The sequence below is a fragment of the Aedes aegypti genome, chromosome 1, assembly GCF_002204515.2.
Source record: "Aedes aegypti strain LVP_AGWG chromosome 1, AaegL5.0 Primary Assembly, whole genome shotgun sequence".
Classification (NCBI taxonomy): Eukaryota; Metazoa; Arthropoda; class Insecta; order Diptera; family Culicidae; genus Aedes; species Aedes aegypti.
Genome location: NC_035107.1, coordinates 239,599,171 through 239,621,598, shown reverse-complemented (window position 1 = coordinate 239,621,598; position 22,428 = coordinate 239,599,171). Strand labels below are relative to the sequence as shown.

Genomic DNA, 22,428 nt, shown 5'->3' with positions numbered 1-22,428 from the left:
CATTTTAGTTTAGTATAGAGTGAGGCTACTTTCTTCTACTTTCTCGAGAATGAAAACATTTTTTATTTGGTTGGCGTGATAGCCATAATCATTATGCACAATTAGAGATGAGCGCCGAAACGTATTATACCGGCGGTACGTCACCGCCAGTCATGTAAAGGCCCATTAGAAATGGAGCAGATGTCAAAAATAAAAAAGCAGTTTTCGCCCTTGTAATAAACATGGGGCCTTTCTTAGCCGAGTGGTTAGAGTCCGCGGCTACAAAGCAAAGCCATGCTGAAGGTGTCTGGGTTCGATTCCCGGTCGGTCCAGGATCTTTTCGTAATGGAAATTTCCTTGACTTTCCTGGGCTAAAGTATCATCGTACCTGCCACACGATATACGAATGCGAAAATGGCAAATTTGGCAAAGAAAGCTCTCAGTTAATAAATGTAGAAGTGCTCATAAGAACACTAAGCTGAGAAGCAAGCTCTAAGAAGAAGAATGAACAAAAAATAAAAACAGGCTTTTGGTTTTGCATAACTTTTGTGTTCTTTTTTTCTCTTTGTCGATTTGATTGGCGAAAACTGCTTGCTTACTTTTGAAATTTGCTCCATTTTACTAGGGCTTTAACTGACAGTGATGGCACGTAAACTTTGAATAATTGACGAAACTGTAAATATGTTGTTATTTTTTTATGTTTGGCGGAAAACTACTTAGATGGATTTTTTCGTAACTAATATATTTAGAAGAAATAACAAAACAAGTTCAATATAAATCAAAATTTTCGTACTCATGATGCATTTTAGATTTCATCTTTTTTTTTGTTCTATTTTGAATTCGTATTTCAAAAAGAAAAACAAAAAAAAACGTATATAGAAAAGTTTGACATTCTTTCTCTCCCTCTTAAACAAATGAGTAATATGAGATTGATCTTTTTTGATAAAAAAAAAACATTTGTTTGAAAGTTTTAGTGCTACTCTCTAGGAAAATGTTTGAAACGTGTAGGAAATGTTTTTATTCTGGTTCTTGTTTTGAAAGATCCCACTTACCCCAGGAATAAATATATTTTGGGACAAGTTAGACCATAGAAATAGTCGCTTACTGATAGTAATTCGATTTACAACTTTTTTTTTTGCGAGCTAATGCAAAACGCGAAATGTGTCACAATTCATCATGCAATGGGTGAAATTCATGTTATTTATGCGCTGCATTGAAAATTTCAAATCGATCAGACCAGTAGAAGCCGAGATCCTAGTGTCCAAATATGTCCATTTTGCATGAAAACAACGCAACCTTTGGTTGATTCTAAGGAAAATTTATGAAGGGTCGATTTCTTCACCCTCGCTTAGGCCTTAAACCTAGTTTAACTATATGGGTAAGCGTGGTTTACGGCTTAAACCATGGTGAAGAAATCGACCCTAAGAGTAACATGTGATCACTGATCTATCTATCAATCTATTTTATTAGTACTGGAGTTTGTTGAAAATCTTGATAAAATCCCATCATCAAATGTAACTTTACGTGTCAGTGTCTTTTTTTTAACTTAACTAGATTTTAGCGATTCAAACCAATTGCGAAGACGAAATGACGTTCGTTTGTTTTGAATTTTCCTGGTAACGGGATGATTCCCAATCTAGTATTCATTAAAAAGATGTTCTTTGTTTCGTCGTGATCCCTTCGATATCGAGATGGGGAGAGTTGACTGTACATAAAAATTAAGTGTAGAATTCGGTTCGTAGATTTATCGTCATTACAAGTTTTATCGCTCGTTTTTAAAAACACGGGCTGTGAAGAACACTAGAATCGAAAAGTTGGCGATGAACTAAATTTATCAATATTTTTGATTGTTACTGCAAGCTTAAACCCAAATTAAGGTAAAAACAACGGACATCATTAAATCTGAATTGCAAGTCAGTCCCATCTGTAAAAAGTAGGCATTGCGAAAATGGGCAGAGAAGTTTACAAACTCGTTTTCCATACGAACATTCAAAAAATTCCAGAAGATTGAAATATGAGTGAATCTGAATGAAACTTTCACAATTTGCTTTTCATTTCGATAACTAGGGCGCAGAGCTACTTGGGCACTTCCATGATTCACTTTGGCATGGGGGGTTTTTCTCGACCAAATAATCTGAAATTTTGCAATAAGAAGCATTTCAATATTGTGGCCAAATATGAGATCAGTTACTTTCAAAAAAAAAAAAAAAAACTCATTGCCGATGTGTATCAAAAGTGCCAAGAATAGGATCCGGCTTATCCGAGAAAAATATAAAGATGACCAAACCACGGTTCATATTAGTGTTAGACGGTGCGGAAATCTGTAGAGGGACTGATTTGCGGTTACTTTTCAATATGGGACAATCCAACTTGAAGTTTTTTTTCCTAATTTTACCGAATAAAATGTGTTGTCATGGTAGTGTACCTGTAAGATCATGGGGAGATATGTTAAAAGTCGATATCAACTCAATTATGACGAAAATGCAGATGGGACTGGCTTGCGATTCATGGCAGTATAATAGCGATCAACCTTTCAAATCGTCCGTGAATGATATGGATACACCTCCGCACAACTTATGAAAGCATTGAAAGTAATGTAGAAAAGAGAAATCGGTTTACCGAGGTGGTAACGGAGAGCTCATCTTGTGAAAATTCGGAGAATTACTATTCCAGTTTGGCAGTGGCGCAACCAAGGGGGGGTTTTGGGTGTCAAATCCCCCCCCCAAAGCCGAAACAGTATAAGGCTTGCCAAGTATATTTTTGAAATTCAGCACTAGACATTATACAACGATACAACTACAGAGCAGTAACTTAGTTTAATTCGTATTAACACAGAGAATACCATTGTCTTCCACAGTTATATTGTTTTATGTTGCATTTTTTTACTTTTAACCTTTTCAGGGAGTATAATAAAAACAATATTTTTACTACAACAAGCTAATAAATAACAAAATTTTCTAGCCTGTATAAAAAACAAACTGATGGCGTTCTATCAACAGTTTGTTGAACCTTTATATATATTGGAAACTTTTCATTGGTACATCATCTGAAATATCAAAATTCTTATAGTTGCCTCAACATTTTACCGACTTCTATGACTTTCAAAGATTACGGAGAAAAAAGTCTGCGAATGCTGATGAAGTATTTATCTACCGGTAAAAGAATTTCGGCTTCATCAGGAATGTAAACAATTTTGAGATTTTGTAGTTGTAGATCATGAGTTACAATCTAGTTTTTGAGTAGAACATGAAAAAAGTAAATCAATCTAATTACTAAGTCATCGAGAAAAAATTCTAATGATCATATTGAACATTTTGAAATGTTATCATATATTTAGTCATAACATGAAAGCAGAACTCATTTTTGACCTTTGGACTCGATTTTCTAGAATGTCAATTCTTGAAAATGTTTCAATTACTTTTTTACCGGTAGTTGAGTTTTGCAATGCTGATCTACTTTCGACCTACTGCAACAGTAGTGGTAATGATTTCTATTGTAAATTGCTGCGCATAAAGATTATTCTCCAAGTCATTCTCATTGTTGAAAAACTTGAAAACATATTTAAATAACAACACAGAAGAAGAGCTGTTGAATGGCATCACACTAATTTATTGTAATCTTTCATAATTAATTTTAACCATGCAGAAAATAAAACATACTTGAACTTTTCAACAATTTTTTCCCTAAACAAATTTCTTCTCAATAAGTATTTCAAAATTTGCAAAACCCCCCCTAGAGCCAAATCCTGGTTGCGCTACTGCAGTTTGGTAAAAAATTGGGGGGCACCTGAGATGTCAGGTCTCAAGTCTCGCATAACTTGTGATCTCGCCCTAAAAGCCATTTTTTAATTTCTTTTTTAGCATCATTCCAAACATTACATTCATTTCTTATATCTATGTTCTGGGCTAGATAACACTATCATCCTAATTTGGTAAACCAAATTTCATATTTTATTAACATTTTGATAACTACATATTACGTTTAATTTGCCGTAGCAGTTCAGATTTTTTATAGGTGAGTTGATTTTACCTGCTTATAAGAGGAAAAAAAAAACGCTTTCAATTTACTTAACCTAACTTAACCTGTATATATATATGTATATATATATATATATATATATATATATATATATATATATATATATATATATATATATATATATATATGTATATATATATATATATAATATATATGTATATATGTATATATATATATATATATATATATATATATATATATATATATATATATATATATATATATATATATATATATATATATATATATATATATATATATATATATATATATATATATATATATATATATATATATATATATATATATATATATATATATATATATATATATATATATATATATAAATATATATGTATATATATATATATAAATATATATGTATATATATATATATATATATATATATATATATATATATATATTAGAGTGCTTCAAAAAATCGTTTTTGCTCCACACCGCTCGTTCGATTCTAGACCAAATTCTGAGTGTCCTCCCAAAATTTGAGCTCATTTGGATGAAAACTGAGACTGCACAAGCCCTTTGAAGATTATATGAGAATTACTATGAGAAAAGCAACCAATTCATTCAATCGGTCATAGCGTTTGCCCATGTGCTCTTGGGGATTAGAGCTACGATGATACTGTGAGATACATTCATAAGCTACAACTTTGCCGAAGACCGGTTTCAAATCGGACGCCTCAGTAATTAGTTATTGATTTATATCCAGTCACAAATTCTCCAGCAGTGCTCATTTAACTTCTGAACAGGCAACATTGCTATACCTGGCGCGAAAGATAGCACGCACAAATCATGGCCACTATGTTTTACTGCATAAATCCAGTGATGCTGGCAGAACAGCCCAATAATTAAAGCCAAAGTTTAACAACTCATTCAAAAATGAATAACGAATTACTGGGGCGTCCGATTTGAAAACGGTCTTCGGCAAAGTTGTAGCTGATTATTGTATCTCACAGTATCAACATAGTTCTAATCCCCAAGAGCACATGGGCAAATACTATGACCGATTTAATGAATTGGTTGCTTTTCTTATAGTATTTTCCATACAAACTTTAAAGGGCTTGTGCAGTGTCGGTTTTCATTCAAATGAGATCAAATTTTGGGAGGACACTCAGAATTTGATATAGAATCGAATGAGCGGTGTGGAGCAAAAACGATTTTTTGAACCACTCTAATATATATATATATATATATATATATATATATATATATATATATATATATATATATATATATATATATATATATATATATATATATATATATATATATATATATATATATGTATATATATATATATATATATATATATATATATATATATATATATATATATATATATATATATATATATATATATATATATATATATATATATATATATATATATATATATATATATATATATATATATATATATATATATATATATAAATATATAAATATATAAATATATATTAGACAGTTTCACAAAAATCAAAATTTCTGGGATTCAACCAGTCACCCCCTAGTCTTAGTTGCAATACTAAAACAAACTACCAGACAAATTTTTATCCAATTTGGAGAAGATTAGGAGGTGCCTCAAGTCGAATTTGTGTTTTTGGCGATTTTTTACATTCCAAAAACTCTAACGAGAATTTGAAAAAAAGAAAATCAAAATAAATACCACTAGTTGAACGTATTATTAGTACTTTACAACTTTTGAGAACACTGTATGCCGATTAGAGATAGTTTTCACCTCATAAAATTGATTTCTGTTCATTAAAGTACCTGTAAAACATACATTTCTCTACAGTTTTTGTTCTACAAGATTCTTAACCGCATGCCTAATCATAAAAGTTCAACCGTAGTATCATTCCTTTGTTATTTCTGAACATTATTGTAGTACATCATTTTTGTATCCGAATTACAGATAAATTGTAAAAAATCGTCGTAAATACGACATTCCTCATTCCCTTGCATTTAGAGCTGCTGCCAAATGGCGCAATTGCTGACATGTTACAAAATTGAACATAGTAGCTTTGCTTTTTCAATGATGGATGATGATTGAAGAAAACAGCTATCAAATGTCATCAACGCAGTCGTGTTTCAAACAACATTCGCATTTGATGCCAAGCAAATAAATATGTGATATAGCCCCGAGGTCAAGCTTCTCGACTACTGATCTTGAGGATCAGAGTTTGATTACGGGAGTTCATTTAGAGTGTTGTTTTTTGCCATGGGCCAAATGATCTTGTACAAGCTTGTGACTCAGATAATACTTACTTACTTACTTATTTGGCTTTACATCAATTATCTTGATAAAGCCTCGCCAACAATATTTCGCCAATTCCCTCGGTTCATGGCCGCTTCTCTCCATCCTCGACTGTGACCCACGCTCTCCAGGTCCTGGTGTACCTGATCAATCCACCTAGCTCGCTGCGCCCCACGCCTTCTTGTTCCGACCGGATTCGTGGCGAACACCATCTTTACAGGGTTGTTGTCCGGCATTCTTGCAACATGCCCTGCCCAGCGTATCCTTCCAGCTTTAGCTACCTTCACGATACTGGGTTCGCCGTAGAGTTGAGCGAGCTCGTGGTTCATCCTTCGCCGCCACACGCCGTTCTCCTGCACGCCGCCGAAGATCGTCCTTAGCACTCGGCGTTCGAAAACCCCAAGAGCTTGCAAGTCCTCCTCGAGCATAGTCCACGCCTCATGCCCATAGAGGACTACCGGTCTTATGAGCGTTTTGTACATCGTGCATTTGGTGCGGGGGTGAATCTTTCTTGACCGCAGTTTCTTCTGGAGCCCATAGTAGGCACGACTTCCGCTGATGATGCGCCTTCGTATTTCCCGACTAACATTGTTGTCAGCCGTCAACAAGGATCCGAGGTAGACGAACTCGTCCACCACCTCGAAGGTATCCCCGTCTATCGTAACACTGCTTCCTAGGCGGGTCCTGTCGCGCTCAGTTCCGCCAACCAGCATGTACTTTGTTTTCGACGCATTCACCATTAGCCCGACTCTTGTTGCTTCGCGTTTCAGGCGGGTGAACAAATCTGCCACCGTTTCAAATTTTCTCCCAATAATATCCATGTCGTCCGCGAAGCAAACAAATTGTCCGGATCTCGTGAAAATCGTGCCTCGAATGTTAAGTCCGGCTCTCCGCATGACACCTTCAAGCGCAATATTGAACAACAGGCACGAAAGTCCATCGCCCTGTCGTAGTCCCCGCCGAGACTCGAACGAACTGGAGTGTTCGCCCGAGATCTTCACGCAGTTTTGCACACCGTCCATCGTTGCTCTGATCAATCTTGTGAGCTTCCCGGGAAAGCTGTTCTCGTCCATGATTTTCCATAGCTCTATGCGGTCGATACTATCGTATGCCGCCTTGAAATCGATGAACAAATGGTGCGTAGGGACCTGGTACTCACGGCATTTCTGGAGGATTTGCCGCACGGAAAAGATCTGGTCCGTTGTCGAGCGGCCGTCGATGAAACCTGCTTGATAACTTCCCACGAACTCGTTTGCTATAGGTGATAGACGACGGAAGAGAATCTGGGATAGCACTTTATAGGCGGCGTTTAGGATGGTGATTGCACGATAATTTTCACACTCCAGTTTGTCGCCCTTTTTGTAGATAGGGCATATAACGCCTTGCTTCCACTCCTCCGGTAGCTGTTCCGTTTCCCAGATTCTGACTATCAGCCGATGCAGACAAGCGGCCAACCTGTCCGGGCCCATCTTGATGAGTTCGGCTCCGATACCATCCTTGCCAGCGGCTTTGTTGTTCTTGAGCTGTTGAATGGCATCCTTAACTTCCCCCATCGTGGGAGCTGGTTGATTTCCGCTATCCGCTGTGCTGACGTAGCCATCGCCTTCGCTGTCCTGACCTTCTGTGCCTGTGTTCTCTGCGCCATTCAGGTGTTCATCGTAGTGCTGCTTCCACCTTTCGATCACCTCGCGTCCGTCCGTCAAGATGCTCCCATCCTTATCCCGGCACATCTCAGCTCGCGGCACGAAGCCTTTGCGGGATGTGTTGAGCTTCTGATAGAACTTCCGCGTTTCTTGAGAACGGTACAGCAACTCCATCTCTTGGCATTCCACCTCTTCCAGGCGGCGCTTTTTGTCCCGGAATAGGCGGGTTTGCTGTTTCCGCTTCAGTCTGTATCGTTCCACGTTTTGCCGCGTACCATGCTGCAGCATTGCAGCCCGCGCTGCATTCTTCTCCTCTAAAACCTCTTGGCACTCCTCGTCGAACCAATCGTTTCTTGAGCTCCGTTCCACATATCCGACAACGCTTTCGGCAGCGTCGTTAATGGCTGCTTTGACTGTCCTCCAGCAGTCCTCAAGAGGGGCCCTATCGAGCTCGCCCTCATCCGGCAACGCTGCCTCAAGATGCTGCGCGTACGCATTGGCGACATCCGGTTGTTTCAGCCGCTCGAGATTGTACCGGGGCGGGCGTCGGTACCGTACATTGTTGATGACGGATAGTTTTGGGCGCAGTTTCACCATCACCAGGTAGTGGTCGGAGTCAATGTTGGCGCCACGATAGGTTCTGACGTCGGTTATGTCGGAGAAGTGCCGTCCATCGATCAAAACGTGGTCGATTTGCGATTCTGTCTGCTGAGGTGATCTCCAGGTGTACCGATACGGGAGGCTGTGCTGGAAATAGGTGCTACGAATGGCCATGTTCTTGGAGGCGGCAAAATCTATCAGTCGTAGGCCGTTCTCGTTCGTCAGCCGGTGGGCGCTGAACTTTCCAATCGTCGGTCTGAACTCCTCCTCCTGGCCAACCTGAGCATTCAAATCTCCTATGATGATCTTGACGTCGTGGCTTGGGCAGCGGTCGTACTCGCGTTCGAGCTGCGCGTAAAATGCGTCCTTGTCATCATCAGTGCTTCCGGAGTGTGGGCTATGCACGTTGATTATGCTGAAGTTAAAGAATCGGCCTTTGATTCTTAACTTGCACATTCGTTCATTGATCGGCCACCACCCGATCACGCGCCTTTGCATGTCACCCATCACTATAAAAGCTGTTCCCAGCTCGCGTGTGTTGCCGCAGCTCTGGTAGATGGTATGATTACCTCTAAACGTTCGCACCAATGCTCCTGTCCAGCACACCTCCTGCAGCGCTACGATGTCGAAACCGCGGGTCTTCAGTACATCGGAGAGTATGCGAGTACTTCCAATGAAGTTGAGAGATTTGCAGTTCCACGTACCGAGTTTCCAATCGCTAGTCCATTTTCGTCGCTGTGGTCTTTGCCGATTGTTCCGGTCCGTATTCTCTCGTTGACGTTCCTGTGCTGATGTGTTTTTACGGCTGGCTCGCAGGGCCTGACACCAACCCCCTAGATTTCCGGAGGACCATTCCCCCTAAATGTTCGGAGGGCCATAGTGCGCTGTTTAGCTTAGAGTCCTTCTCTGGCACTCGGACGATGATCAGCCGCCCCTGACATGGGGAACAGACGCTGTTGTGAGCCGCTCCTAACGTGGAGTACAGACGCTCCAGGTTTGCAACAGCAAACTCAGATAATAGGACTCACAAAAATCTCCCACTCCTAAGTGAATGAAGAGGAATGCTCAAGTAGTGATTTGCGCCTTTAGTCCTTTTTATATGTTGCATATAATAAACATTGGTTTCACTCGAAAAAAAGAATCATAATTGAACTCCGATCCAACTCCGATCGGCAAATCAGTCTACCAGGAATTTTCGAAAACGTTCTATTGATTGAGAATATTTTCGAAATCCTAAGTAACTTGATTTTCAATCGGACTAGTAAGTCCATAATTAAAATTGTGCGTGCTTTCAAATTGGTGAATAACGTGTAAATCCATTCGTTTGCTTGGTAACAACAAGCTACACACTCGGTAACCAATGGCTTTTAGGGCGAGATCACAAGTTATGCGTTTAAGTGTATTTTACTGTATTTCACTGAGGATTTCTTCCATTTCCGAACCAGCCTAGTCGGGCTTCGATCGTACGCTGCGTCCAACTCCAACGTGCCGTCGTTGAGGAGGTCGATCATTCATGGCATGCTGCGCCGGTGAAGCCAATCCATCGCACACGATCACCCGCTTCGTCAGTTTCGTGTTGGCTTGTGACCACGTCGGTTGATATCGTTCGGTGATCGTGCGTTTCGCTTTGCGTCGTTTTACCGCGTGCCGTTGTTTTATGTTTTTCTTCGGGAAGGTAACGACTCCATAGAGCTTTGCTGGTGGTTACTTTCTTCGGGTTCCGTGTGAGGCGGGCATCGAAGTGAATGGATATTGTTTTTCCTGTATGTGGCTTTAAAACCCTCCCATTTGGATACTGCGGGGAGACGAGGAAAAGCGCAGAGCATCAGTTTGACAAAGATTGAGTGAAAGAAAAACGGGTGAATATCAGTGAAGCCGGGTCGAGAACCGGTTTGGCTGCGAGAAGAATCGGTCAGTGTTTGGTTTGAGAGTGCGAACCCGACCCGCCGAGGTGGAAGAGCTTAATTTGGTGTAAATTTACCGTTATCCGTCGCCGTCCGAGTTCCCGGAGTTCGCCGAGTCGAATCTCATCTGCTCGCTCGCAGCCACCGTCGTCGCTTCGTGGTGTAGCCGACCGAGTTTCATGGTTTGGTGTTTGAAGTGGTGAGATTTTTTTTTCTGCTGTTTCGTTTTGTCGTTCGGCGGGGGTTGAATAATGGATGTGCCTTCAAATTTAAGCTGTGCTGATGGGTGTGGGGAGCATTACTGGAATTCTAGTCAGCGCTGCAGCGAGTGAATAATCCATGTGAGAAAGTTGAGCAAAATTCCTTTGCGCCATGTTCGCGTATGTGCATTGCGTTGCATTATTCGGTGGTTGGGTTGGTTTGGTGGGTGGTAGTCGCCGTAAAAAAATGCTGTAACTTTGTGCTGGTTGAGATGAATTTTTTTTCACATGAGTGGGTTAATTAGCAGTTTTTGCCGTGCACAGTATTTTTGTTCGCTGAATTCCTGGTCGAAATAGAATTGCTCCTAAACCGTCGATTCTTTCATCAAAGCTTGTTCTGAAAAGAAAATGCACATATTTCTAGTAAAATGTCTCCCTCTGATTTTGATTTTTTAACTGAAATTTGCTAATAAAATTGTTATTGTATTACATTTCTCTAATGGAACCAAATATTTTGTTTATTTTGAATTGGAATGCCCGTTCTTTGAATGGTAAACAGGACGAGCTATTTAATTTTGTAACAGCTAATAGTTGTTATTACTGAAAATTATTTGAAACCTGGATCCGAATTCAAAAGAGATCCAAACTTTTTTGTTTATCGTAATGATCGACTTGATGGGAGTTGTGGGGGAGTTGCAATCATCATTCTTAGGCACATCAATCATCAACTTTCATCGCCATTTGAAACCAAAGTTTTTGGAACTTTGCAACGATTTGTTAAATATACTGCCATAGCTGCCTGTTTGCCTTTTGAATTTACTGGTCAGCAAGTTAATTTGTTTTAAATTACTTACTGAAATTGACTCGCATAGAGTTGAAAAAAATTGTCATTTGTGACTTTAATGCAAAACATCACTCATGGAGTAATTCGCAAAGTAATTCCAACAGCAGAATTTTATTTGATGAGTTCTCTTCTAGAAACCTTCTACGAGAAATACCAAACGTGTATTTCAATTCGGAAAAACATATTTCCTATAATCACTTTTTTAAATTTTATTATATATATCACTTCTTTGAACAATCTTTGGTGATAAATTCGAAGGAACTATTCTATTTCGACCACGAAATCAGCTGAAGAAAAATCACTGTCCAATGGTTTCCCTTTCCCGTTCATGTGGTACTGGAATCGCCCCTCAATTGGATACCAGAAGAATGCCGTAAATGAAGCGAAAAGTAGGAGATATGCAAAACAGGAGTAATAACCGAAGAGAGATGAAGCAAGAAAATTGATCCGGGCGAAAGAATGTCGTTCTGTTAGTTTCGAAGTAGGTTTATGTTGCACGCGCGAGCGAGGAGAAGAGTTATGCTATGCTTATCATCCATCGAAACCAGAATCCGATCCGGTGGAGTCTTGGGAAGAGTGTGTGTGATGATGTGGATACCTGTTACGTGTCACTGAAATAAAATAGAAAAAAAGCTGGAATCGATACCTGCCTCGCTGGATCATGCCTGTGTTTTTTGTGCCCCGTTGGCAATGTGCTCGCGCGCTCAGCTCAGCTCAGCTGGATTGAAGTGAATGTTCTGGTTGTTTTATATTTTTTTTTATAGTTCAAGCACGACAAAAAAGTTCATGGCAATGATATGTTTGGTGCTTGACTGTGCAGTGTCTATGGGCTACATTCTCAGTGGGAGTACAGAGAGTGGCGAAGAATTAAGTGTAATGGAGTAAACGACGAGGGTAAATAACGTAGAGCACGATCTTGACGGAGAAGGAGAACGGCACGCTGTAGCTGATTGTGGGGATTTTGGTGGGGGTTTTGTTGCGGTTAATTTTTGTTGGGTTTATGGGAAACTGAAAAATGCATAAAAAATAAGTGAGACACAATCTGTAGATTTGATATAGGTACAATTGTCTTGCTATGAAATTACTTTCAAAAACAATAAATTATGACTTGAAAAATAAGGCTTTTGCGTTTGCTACACGATCTAACTGGAGAATCGTTGAACAAATATATCAGATTTGAAATAAATCGCTGAAAAAAATCTCGCAAAATCGAAGGACTCCTGACAAATGAAGGTGTATTTTTTGACAGATTTCATTCTGGATTTCTTTTTAAATATGTATAGTTTTCTAAACAAATTTGAAGAGAATATAGAGTTTCTGGAAGAATAACATAACATGAAAGATAGCTTCTACTATAAGCTTTCAAGAGCTTTAAACAAAAGCTTGGAAAAGCTTAAAACAGAAGCTTGGAAAAGCTTCCAACAGAAATTTGAAAAAGCTTCCAACAGATGCGTGGATTAGCTTCCAACAGAAGCTTTGAAAGCTTCCAATAGAACTTGGAAGGGCTTCTAATAGAAGCTTGAAATAGCTTTCAACAGAAGCTTGTAATAGCTTTCAACAGAAGCTCTTATAAGCTTCCAACAGAAGCTTGTAAAAGCTTTCAACAGAGGCTTGGAAAAGCTTCAAACAGAAGCTTGGAAAAGCTTCCAACAGAAGCTTCGAAATGCTTTTAATAGAGGCCTGGAATAACTTCTAACAGAAACTTGAAATAGCTTCCAGTGTCAGCTTGGAAATGCTTTCAACAGAAGCTTGAAAAGTTTCTAACAGAAGCTTAGAAAAGCTTCCAGCAGAAGCTTGGAAAAGCTTCGAACAGAAGCTTGGAAATAATTCCAACAGAAGCTCGAGAAATTTGCAACAAAAGCTTAGAAAAGCTTCCAACAGAGCTTAGAAAAGCTTCCTATAGAAACTTGAAAATGCTTGCGATAAAAGCTTGAAAAAGGTTGCGATAGAAGCTCGGAAAAGCTACCAATAGAAACTTGGAAAAGCTTCGAACATAACCTAGGAAAAGCTTTGAACAGAAGCTTGGAAATGCTTCGAACAGAAGCTTGGAAAAACTCCGAACAGAAGCTTTGAAAAGCTCCGAGCAGAAGCTTGGAAAATTTTCCAACAGAAGCTTGGAGAAGCTTGGAAGAGCTTCCATTAGAAGCTTGGAAGAGCTTCCAACAGAGCTTGGAAAAGTTTCCAACAAAAGCTTGGAAAAGCTTATAACAGAAGCTTGGAGAAGCTACCAACAGAAGCTTAGAGAAGCTACCATCAGAAGCTTGGAAAAGCTTCCAACAGAAGCTTGGAACAGCTTCTTACAGATGCTTGGAAAAGCTTCCAATAGAAGCTTGGAAAAGCTTCCAACAGAAGCTCGTAAAAGCTTCCAACAAAAGTTTGGAAAAGCTTCCAAAAGAAGCTTTAAAAATCTTTCTACTGAAGCTTGGAAAAGCTTCCAGCAGAAGCTTGGAAAAGCTTCCAACAGAAGCTTGGAAAAGCTTCCAACAGAAGCTTGGAAAAGTTTCCCACTAAAGCTTGGAAAAACTTCCAACAGAAGCTTTGAGAAGCTTTCTACTGAAGCTCGGCAAAGCTTCAAACAGAGCTCAGAAAAGCTTCAATCAGAAGAAGGAAATGTTTCAAACAGAAGCTGGGAAAAGCTTCCAATAGAAGCTTTGAAAAGCTTCCAACAGAAGCTTGGAAAAGCTTCCAAAAGAAGCTTGGAAAAGCTTCCAACAGGAGCTTTGAAAAGCTTCCAACAGAAGCTTGGAAAAACTTCCAACGGAAGCTTGGAAAAACCTCCAATAGAAGCTTGGAAAAACTTCGTACAGATGCTTAGAAGTGCTTCCACCAGACGCTCGGCAAATCTTCCACCAGAAGCTTGGCAAAGTTTTTAACAGAAGCTTGGAAAAGCTTCCAGCAGAAGCTTGGAATAGCTTCCAACAGAAGCTTGGACAACTTCCATCAGAAGCTTGGAAAAGTTGCCATCAGAAACTTGGAAAAGCTTTCAGCAGATGCTTCGAAAAGCTTTTGATAGAAGCTTGGAAAAGCTTCCGAAAGAAGCTTGTGTAAGCTTACAACAAAAGCTTGCAAAAATTTCCAACAGAAGCTTTCAACAGAAGCTTGGAATAGCTTCCCACAGAAGCTTGGAAAAACTTCCAACAGAAGCTTGGAAAAACTTCCAACAGAAGCTTGGAAAAACTTCCTACAGATTCCAACAGAAACTTGGAAATGCTTCCTACATGAGCTTGGAAAAGCTTCCTACAAAAGCTTGGAATAGCTTCCCATAGAAGCTTAGAAAAGCTTCAAACAGAATCTTAGAAAAGCTTCCAACAGAAGCTTGGAATAGCTTACAACATAAGCTTGGAAAAGCTTCCAACAGAAGCTTCGAAAAGCTTCCAACAGAAGCTTGGAATAGCTTCCAACATAAGCTGGGAAAAGCTTTCAGCAGAAGCTTGAAAAAGCTATTCACAGAAGCGTGGAAAAGCTTCCGAAAGAAGCTTGTGTAAGCTTACAACAGAAGCTTGCAAAAATTTCAAACAGAAGCTTGAAAAAATCTCCAACAGAAGCTTGAAAAAGCTTCCGACAAAAGCTTTGAATAGCTTCCAACAGAAGCTTGGAAAAACTTACAACAAAGGCTTGGAAAAGCTTACAACAAAAGCTTGGAAAAGCTTCCATCATAAGTTTGGAAAAGCTTCCAACAGAAGCTTTGAAAAATATCCAACAGAAGCTTGGAAAATCTTCTAGCAGAAGCTTGGAAAAGCTTCCAGCAGAAGTTTTGAAAAACTTCCAGCAGAAGCTTGGAAAAGCTTCCAGCAAAAGCTTGGAAGAGCTTCCAGCAGAAGCTTGAAAAAACTTCAAACAGAAGCTTGGAAAAGCTTCCATTAGAAGCTTGGAAAAGCTTCCAACAGAAGCTTGAAACAGCTTCCCACAGAAGCTTGGAAAAGCTTTCAACAGATGCTTGAAAAAACTTCCTACAGATTCCAACAGAAGCTTGGAAAAGCTTCCTACGTGAGCTTGGAATAGCTTCCAACAAAAGCTTGGGAAAACTTACAACAAAAGCTTGGAAAAGCTTTCATCATAAGCTTGAAAAAGCTTCCAACAGAAGCTTTGAAAATCATCCAACAGAAGCTTGGAAAATCTTCCAGCAGAAGCTTGGAAAAGCTTCCAGCAGAAGCTTGGAATAGATTCCAGCATAAGCTTGGAAAAGCTTCCAGCAGAAGCTTGGAATAGCTTCCAGCAGAAGCTTGGAATAGCTTCCATCAGAAGCTTGGAAAAGCTTTCAACAGAAGCTTTGAAAAACATCCAACAGAAGCTTGGAAAAGCTGCCAACAGAAGCTTGGAAAAGCTGCCATCAGAAACTTAGAAAAGCTTTCAGCAGGAGCTTGGAAAAGCTTTTGACAGAAGCTTGGAAAAGCTTTTGACAGAAACTTGGAAAAGCTTCCGAAAGAAGCTTCTGTAAGCTTACAACAGAAGCTTGCAAAAATTTCCAACAGAAGCTTGAAAAAACTTGCAACAGAAGCTTGGAAAAGCTTCCCACAGAAGCTTGGAAAAGCTTCCAACAGAAGCTTGGAAAAACTTCCTACAGATTCCAACAGAAGCTTGGAAAAGCTTACTACATGAGCTTGGAAAAGCTTGGAATAGCTTCCCACAGAAGCTTAGAAAAGCATCCAACAGAAACTTGGAAAAGCTTCCAACAGAAGCTTGGAATAGCTTCCAACATAAGCTTGGAAAAGCTTCCAACAGAAGCTAGGAAAAGCTGCCAACAGAAGCTTGGAATAGCTTCCTACAGAAGCTTGGAATAGCTTCCAACAGAAGCTTGGAAAAACTTACAACCAAAGCTTGGAAAAGCTTCCATCATAAGCTTGGAAATGCTTTCAACAGAAGCTTTGAAAAACATCCAGCAGAAACTTGGAAAATCTTCCAGCAGAAGTTTGAAAAAACTTCCAGCAGAAGTTTGGAAAAGCTTCCAGCAGAAACTTGGAAGAGCTTCCAGCAGAAGTTTTTAAAAGCTTTCAGCAGAAGCTTGAAAAAGCTTCCAGCAGAAATTTGAAAAAGCTTCCAGCAGAAGCTTGGAAGAGCTTCCAGCAGAAGTTTTGAAAAGCTTTCAGCAGAAGCTTGAAAAAGCTTCCAGCAGAAGCTTGGAAAAGGATCCAGCAGAAGCTTGGAAATGTTTCCAGCAGAAGCTTGAAAAAGCTTCCAACAGAAGCTTGGAAAAACTTCCAACAGAAGCTTGGAATTTTCCAAAAGAAGCTTGGAAATGATTCCAACAGAAGCTTGTAATAGCTTCCATCAGCTTGGTATAGCTTTTAATCGAGGCTAGGAAGAGCTTCCAACAGAAGCTTGGAAAAGTTTCCTACAAAAGCTTGGAAAAGTTTCCAACAGAAGCTTGGAAAAGTTTCCAAATGAAGCTTAGAAAAAAATCAAATGAAGCTTAGTAAAAATAACAATAGAAGCTTAGTAAAGCTTGAATAGCTTCCATTATAAGCTTGGAAAAGCTTCTAACAGAAATTTAGAATAGCTTCCATCAGAAGTTTTGAAAAGCTTTCAACAGAAAATTGGAAAAGCTTCCAACAGAAGCTTAGAAAAGCTTGGAACGTCAAAATTATCTTTAAAAAATCCTGCATCAGCCACAGCGTGCCTTTGTGGCCTTTCGCGATTCAGCTCCAGAACCCGTAGCTCAGCGTTTTAATCACAGTTCGTCGTAGATTCAGTGCAACATAGAATGAAGAAGAGCCTAAGTACCAACCCACCAACCAAGCCAAAACCAAACGAGAAGCAGAAGTGTCGGCTAAATGCATCAAAGGAAGCAATATAAAACAACAGCAAGCTGCACCGAAAGAGAGAGCAATGAGTGGCACAACACCACCAGAACAATTACACTCACTCACTCCCTTCAGCAATTTACCGGCTGTCGGTTGTTCGTCGTCGTCGTCATTGAAGGGCCGACAACACAACGGCAGTACCCGACCAAGATGAAACTAGATTATAACAGAATGTTTTTATCTTTTATATCAAAAAAATGACCAAATAAATCAAGAATATAAAAATCTTTATATCGTTATAACAGAATTTTAGAAAAATGCATGTCTAGGATTTGATAAAATAACAAAATTATTACATCTTTTCATAGACTAAGCAGTTATTTACAAGAAACGTACAATTGCAATGTCAAAAACTCGAAAAATGTTGTTATAAATATGTTGCAAAATATTTATCAAATTTAAGCAATAACAATATAAATAAACAAATATCTACTTCCTTTCAAATTGCTGTTGATAGGAAACGTGTTATAATCTTGTTATGCGATTCTGGTCGGGTAGCGAGTAATAGCGTGTGATGCCTCCTCTCAAGAAGAACCCTGAGCGAGCGTTGCGTCGAGTTCTTTGAAACGATTTAAACGTTAAATCCGAACCATTTTTTGTCTGTGGTTTTGATGCACCAACTACCGATGCTAGAACGGAGATTAGCAAAGCTTATGGATACACGCAGGTTGCTGGTGCTCCCCGGAATCATTGTGGAGCTAGTTTTGGCTTGTTGGCGGAAGATTATGAAGGCGCATCACTTGGATGTGGGTGCCCCTTGATGTGTGTAGTGTGCATGAGAGGTTGCGGCCAAAGTCAATTAGTTTAATTGTATGAAACGGGGCAATTGAGTGATAAATTCAATTTGGCTTGTCGGGTTGTGCTGATGGTGAAACTGAAGTGGGGCCCAGCACATGTGAATTGGCTTTTAGTTTTAATTCTCAATCAATTGTGATTAGTGGATAGAAAAATAGTTTTGTCGGTGTATAGTTTTGGGCACCAATTCGCTTCAAAGCAATTATATCAATGTTTGTATGTGATTAGATTTTAGAAGACTCCAATCACGGGGTTTGGTTAAGTAATAGCCAAAACAAGTCCCCAAAATTGATCATCTATTCACTTTTTGCCGATTACGACGAGCGATTCAACTCTAATTTCTATGAAGGTAAGTAATATTGTTCATTCACATAAAAAAAATGTTTTACCTGGTAATCTAGATGGGAAAACATAACTTTGCCAACAATAGCAATTTTTATAGTTTTTATCCATAAAAAACAGTAATTTACACATGTTTAGTGTCTCAAATATTATAACAGCTTTTTTAGAGACTTGTTCACTATTTTAATGCGATTCTCTAAAAATCTATATTCTTCATAGAACCCATCTCTGAAACAATGATTTCAAAACAGCTGTTGGGTCATACTTGGAAAATTTCTGAAAGAATTTCTGGAGGAATCTTAGAGAACTTCTAAACTACAATTTTGTGTCAAATCTCTGGACGCATATCTAAAGAACGTTCTGGTTGAATTGTTTACAACGTACTAATATGGGGATCTAAAGGGTGTTCACGATGGAATTGCCTCACACAAAATTGATTCGCAAAATTCGAGTTTTCATCCGATTGCCATCAAATTTTCAGAGATTGAAAAATAACTATTGAACTTCATTTTACCATTTTACTCGTATTTTATTTACAGTCCATACGCAAATGACCGCACCTTGGCCTTAACCCCGGCCATAAGATTCTGCACAACCTGTGAATCAGCCGTTTTTTGCATGTAAACCCATACTTTCTTCAGTTCCTCGATTGTCTTCACTACCTTAGGTCGTTTAAGAAGGTGCTGCTTCATAGTCGCCCAGTACTTCTCGATGGGCCGGAGCTCCGGAGTGTTGGGAGGGTTGAACATTTTCGGCACGCAATTGACCTTATTGTCCGCATACCACTTCAGCACGTCCTTGGAGTAGTGGCATGAGGCCAAATTCGGCCAGAAGATTGTTGGGACGTTGTGGGCTTTCAGCAGAGGAAGCAGCCGCTTCTGGAGGCACTTTTTCATGTATATCTGTCCGTTCATCGTGTCCTGGGTCACGAAAGGTGCACTCCGCTTCCCGCACGTGCAGATGGCTTGCCAAACTAGGAATTTGGACATTTTCTGAGTGCGGACATGCTCCGGAACGCTGAACTTATCCTTGGCCGTGAAAAACAGGGTGCCGGGGATCTGTTTGAAGTCGGCCTTCACATATGTTTCGTCGTCCATGATGCAGCACTCAACTTTCGTCAGCATGTTGAGGTACAACTTCCTGGCACGGGTTTTGGCGAACTTGTTCTGCTTCTTGTCGCGATTAGGGGCCTTTTGTACCTTGAACGTTCGAAGCCCAGCCTTAGTTTTGGCCTTCTGGACAAAACTTCGGCTTAGGTGCAGGTTCTTAGCCACATCCCGAACGGAGGCGTTCGGGTTTCGGTTGAAGGCCCCAACTACGCGGTTGTGATTTTTGGTGTTGTACGGAATACTTTTTCCTTCACTTCTGGGCTTTCGATCGGTGGTCAATCGTTTCTCGAACCGCTTAATCACTCGCGACACCGTGGAATTCGCGATTCCCAACGTTTTAGCGATGGAACGATGCGAGAGATCCTTGTTCTCGTGATGAATGCGCAAGATTTTATCACGCACGAGCTGTTCTTTCGACTCCATTTCCGCGAGTTTTGATCACAGGACTTTAAAACTTGTAAATAATGCACTATGAACTAAATCCACCCAAATTTTCATTAAATTCTACCCAATGGTTAAAAAGTTAGAGCAATTTCATAGTGTGGCAATTTCATCGTGGACACCCTTTAAGTCCTAGCGAAATCGATGGAATAATCACTTTATAAAATCCAGGTATAATGCTCCAAGATATCAATGAAACGATTTTTTTTTTCGGAGGAATTCAAAGTCAATTTCATGATCCTTTCTTCTTCGGACTTGAATTATTTCTAATTAAATTCCTGTAAAAAAACTGAAATAAATACACAGGCATTGATAAGAAAAGATAAGTCATATCTGGTCAAATTATATGAATGTATGAAACTCTTAGCTCCTAATTTCCGTGAAATTTCTTTTGATTTTCTTGATTCCTGTTTGGTAATTTTTGGTCTATTTGCCCAGGTAAGAGATTATTAAAGTTCCTCATTTTAGACTCATTCGCTACCAGCCCTGTAATAATCATGTGAGAAGAATCAGTTCGATTGTGTTGAGAGAAACACTGCGAAACCGCAGTGGCAAACTCTGTGGGTGATGTAAGTCTCCAAATTTGCTTCCATATATCGCCTTGAAGAAATGCCACTGCATTCGTTCCCTGCCCATACGGAAGATAATGATTGCATGCGGGGGTAATTTTTGTTTGGTACATAGGTACATGTCTGTATAAGACCAGCATACAATATTGTTTCGTTTTCGTTTAATGCATATGACCTCGAATGGTGTACAGAGACAGTCACTGTTTCGAATTCGTACTGACGCTGTGGTGGGTTTTGTGGTCGTTACTCGGCGAACAATGAATGTCCAGTTACTTTTAGCCGTCAGTAATCATTAATTTATCGGGCAATTATTAGGCAATCACTCACTTAATTACTGTCAGTCTTGACCGTTCGGGCTCTGATGTTGCATCGAGAGAACATCTCTATTGTAACTGGCTTGTATCCTGATCTAAGTGTTATCCTGTAGTTATTGATACTACGATCATGAAGCCCCAAGAGAACTGTATTGATTAAACACATTATATATTCTACGGTTAGTATTTTTGTCCTGTTTTTTAAAAGTGCGAGTCGAATCTGTGCTGCATTTAATTTAAAATACGGAAGAAATTTTCGTGAGAGTTTGTAGGAGTAATACGTGGATAAAATGTTAGGAAAATTTCTGATGGAGCTACATGAGGAATCTTTAGACGAATTACAATCAACTCTCTTATTCGATATCCCGTATCTCGTTATTGAATTAGAGAGTTTCATTGCTAACTCGATGGTCCCTTGGATTTCAGTTGGGTTTGTGTTCTTTAAATCGATGATTATTAGACCAATTAAATTCCTTTCGACCAAATGTCCATTCGACGAAATGTCCATTCGACCAAATGCACTTTCGACTAAACGTCATTCGACCAAATGTCATAGATTCTCGTTCCCCACATGGTAGGGACCTTCTACCTTTTAGAGTCATGGTCACTTTTTTATTGTAGATCTCTATTTTTAATTAAGGTTTCTAAAGCCCTCATTTTAATCAAAATGGTCTCTTAACTCACTAATTTAGCTTAATATGCTTACAGTAAATACTGATGCAAACTTTTAGAAGCTTCAGAGAAACCTTTAGAGACTGTTACGCAACTATTACACAAGTTCTTAACGAAACTTTTCTCAGATCCCGAGGAATTCTTGTGTTTTTTTTCAGATATACTTTCTGGAACACTTTCACGAACATTTACAGGGATGCTACCAATTATTTCCAAGGGATTCTTAGAGGAAATTCTCCACAATTTGGTGTAGAAAATCTTAGAGCGCTCCAACGCCACTACCTCCAGCAATTTTGACATAGATTATTCTGAAAAAAAAAATCCTAGTGATCGTTCCAGGATTTTCGCCAGTTGGAAGATTAGTTAGAAGATTTCTCACATATGCTACAGGAGTCCTTCCACAAAGATTCATTACACAGTTTTTGAAAAAAATCGTTTCAATATTTTCCAAGAAACCCTACAATAATTCGTACACCGATTTTAGGATTCGTACACCGATGTAGGAATCTTCAAAGGGGTTTTTTTTAACATTCATCTACGATTACTCTAATGAATTGCTCCAAAAAATTCTTCAGGCTCTATTCGATGAAATCAATAACCTTTTCCAAGAATTCCTAAATAAACTCGATCTGGGATTTCTCATTAAGTCCATCTAGAAATTTATCTTGGCATATATTCAGGATTTTATCAAAATATTACAGCAATTATTACAATAATTGCCCCGATCATAAATTTCTTTATCGGTTCTGTCTAAATTTCTTACAGGAATTTCTTAGAAAAGTCTTGTAGGACATTGTTCAGAGGATTCGAATGTTTTCTTTTAGTTATCTTAGCCATTTATCATAAAAATCCAAAGAAATATTCCATCGAGAATTCAGAAATTCTTCCAGATATCCTCGTCA

At 39.1% G+C, this 22,428-nt stretch overlaps 1 protein-coding gene across 4 annotated transcripts in view; it reads left to right on the top strand.

Moving 5' to 3' along the window:
* The first annotated feature begins 10,097 nt into the window (after positions 1-10,097).
* LOC110674038 (cadherin-87A) overlaps positions 10,098-22,428 on the top strand; it is an 869,996-nt gene continuing 857,665 nt past the window's right edge. For 3 of the 4 annotated variants that reach the window (XM_021837330.1, XM_021837335.1, XM_021837332.1), the window contains exon 1: positions 10,098-10,638. The gene's annotated coding sequence lies outside the window, so the exon portion shown is untranslated. Of the gene's footprint in view, positions 10,639-17,796; positions 18,429-22,428 lie in introns of those variants that run through there. The other variant, XM_021837333.1, reaches the window with a different exon arrangement.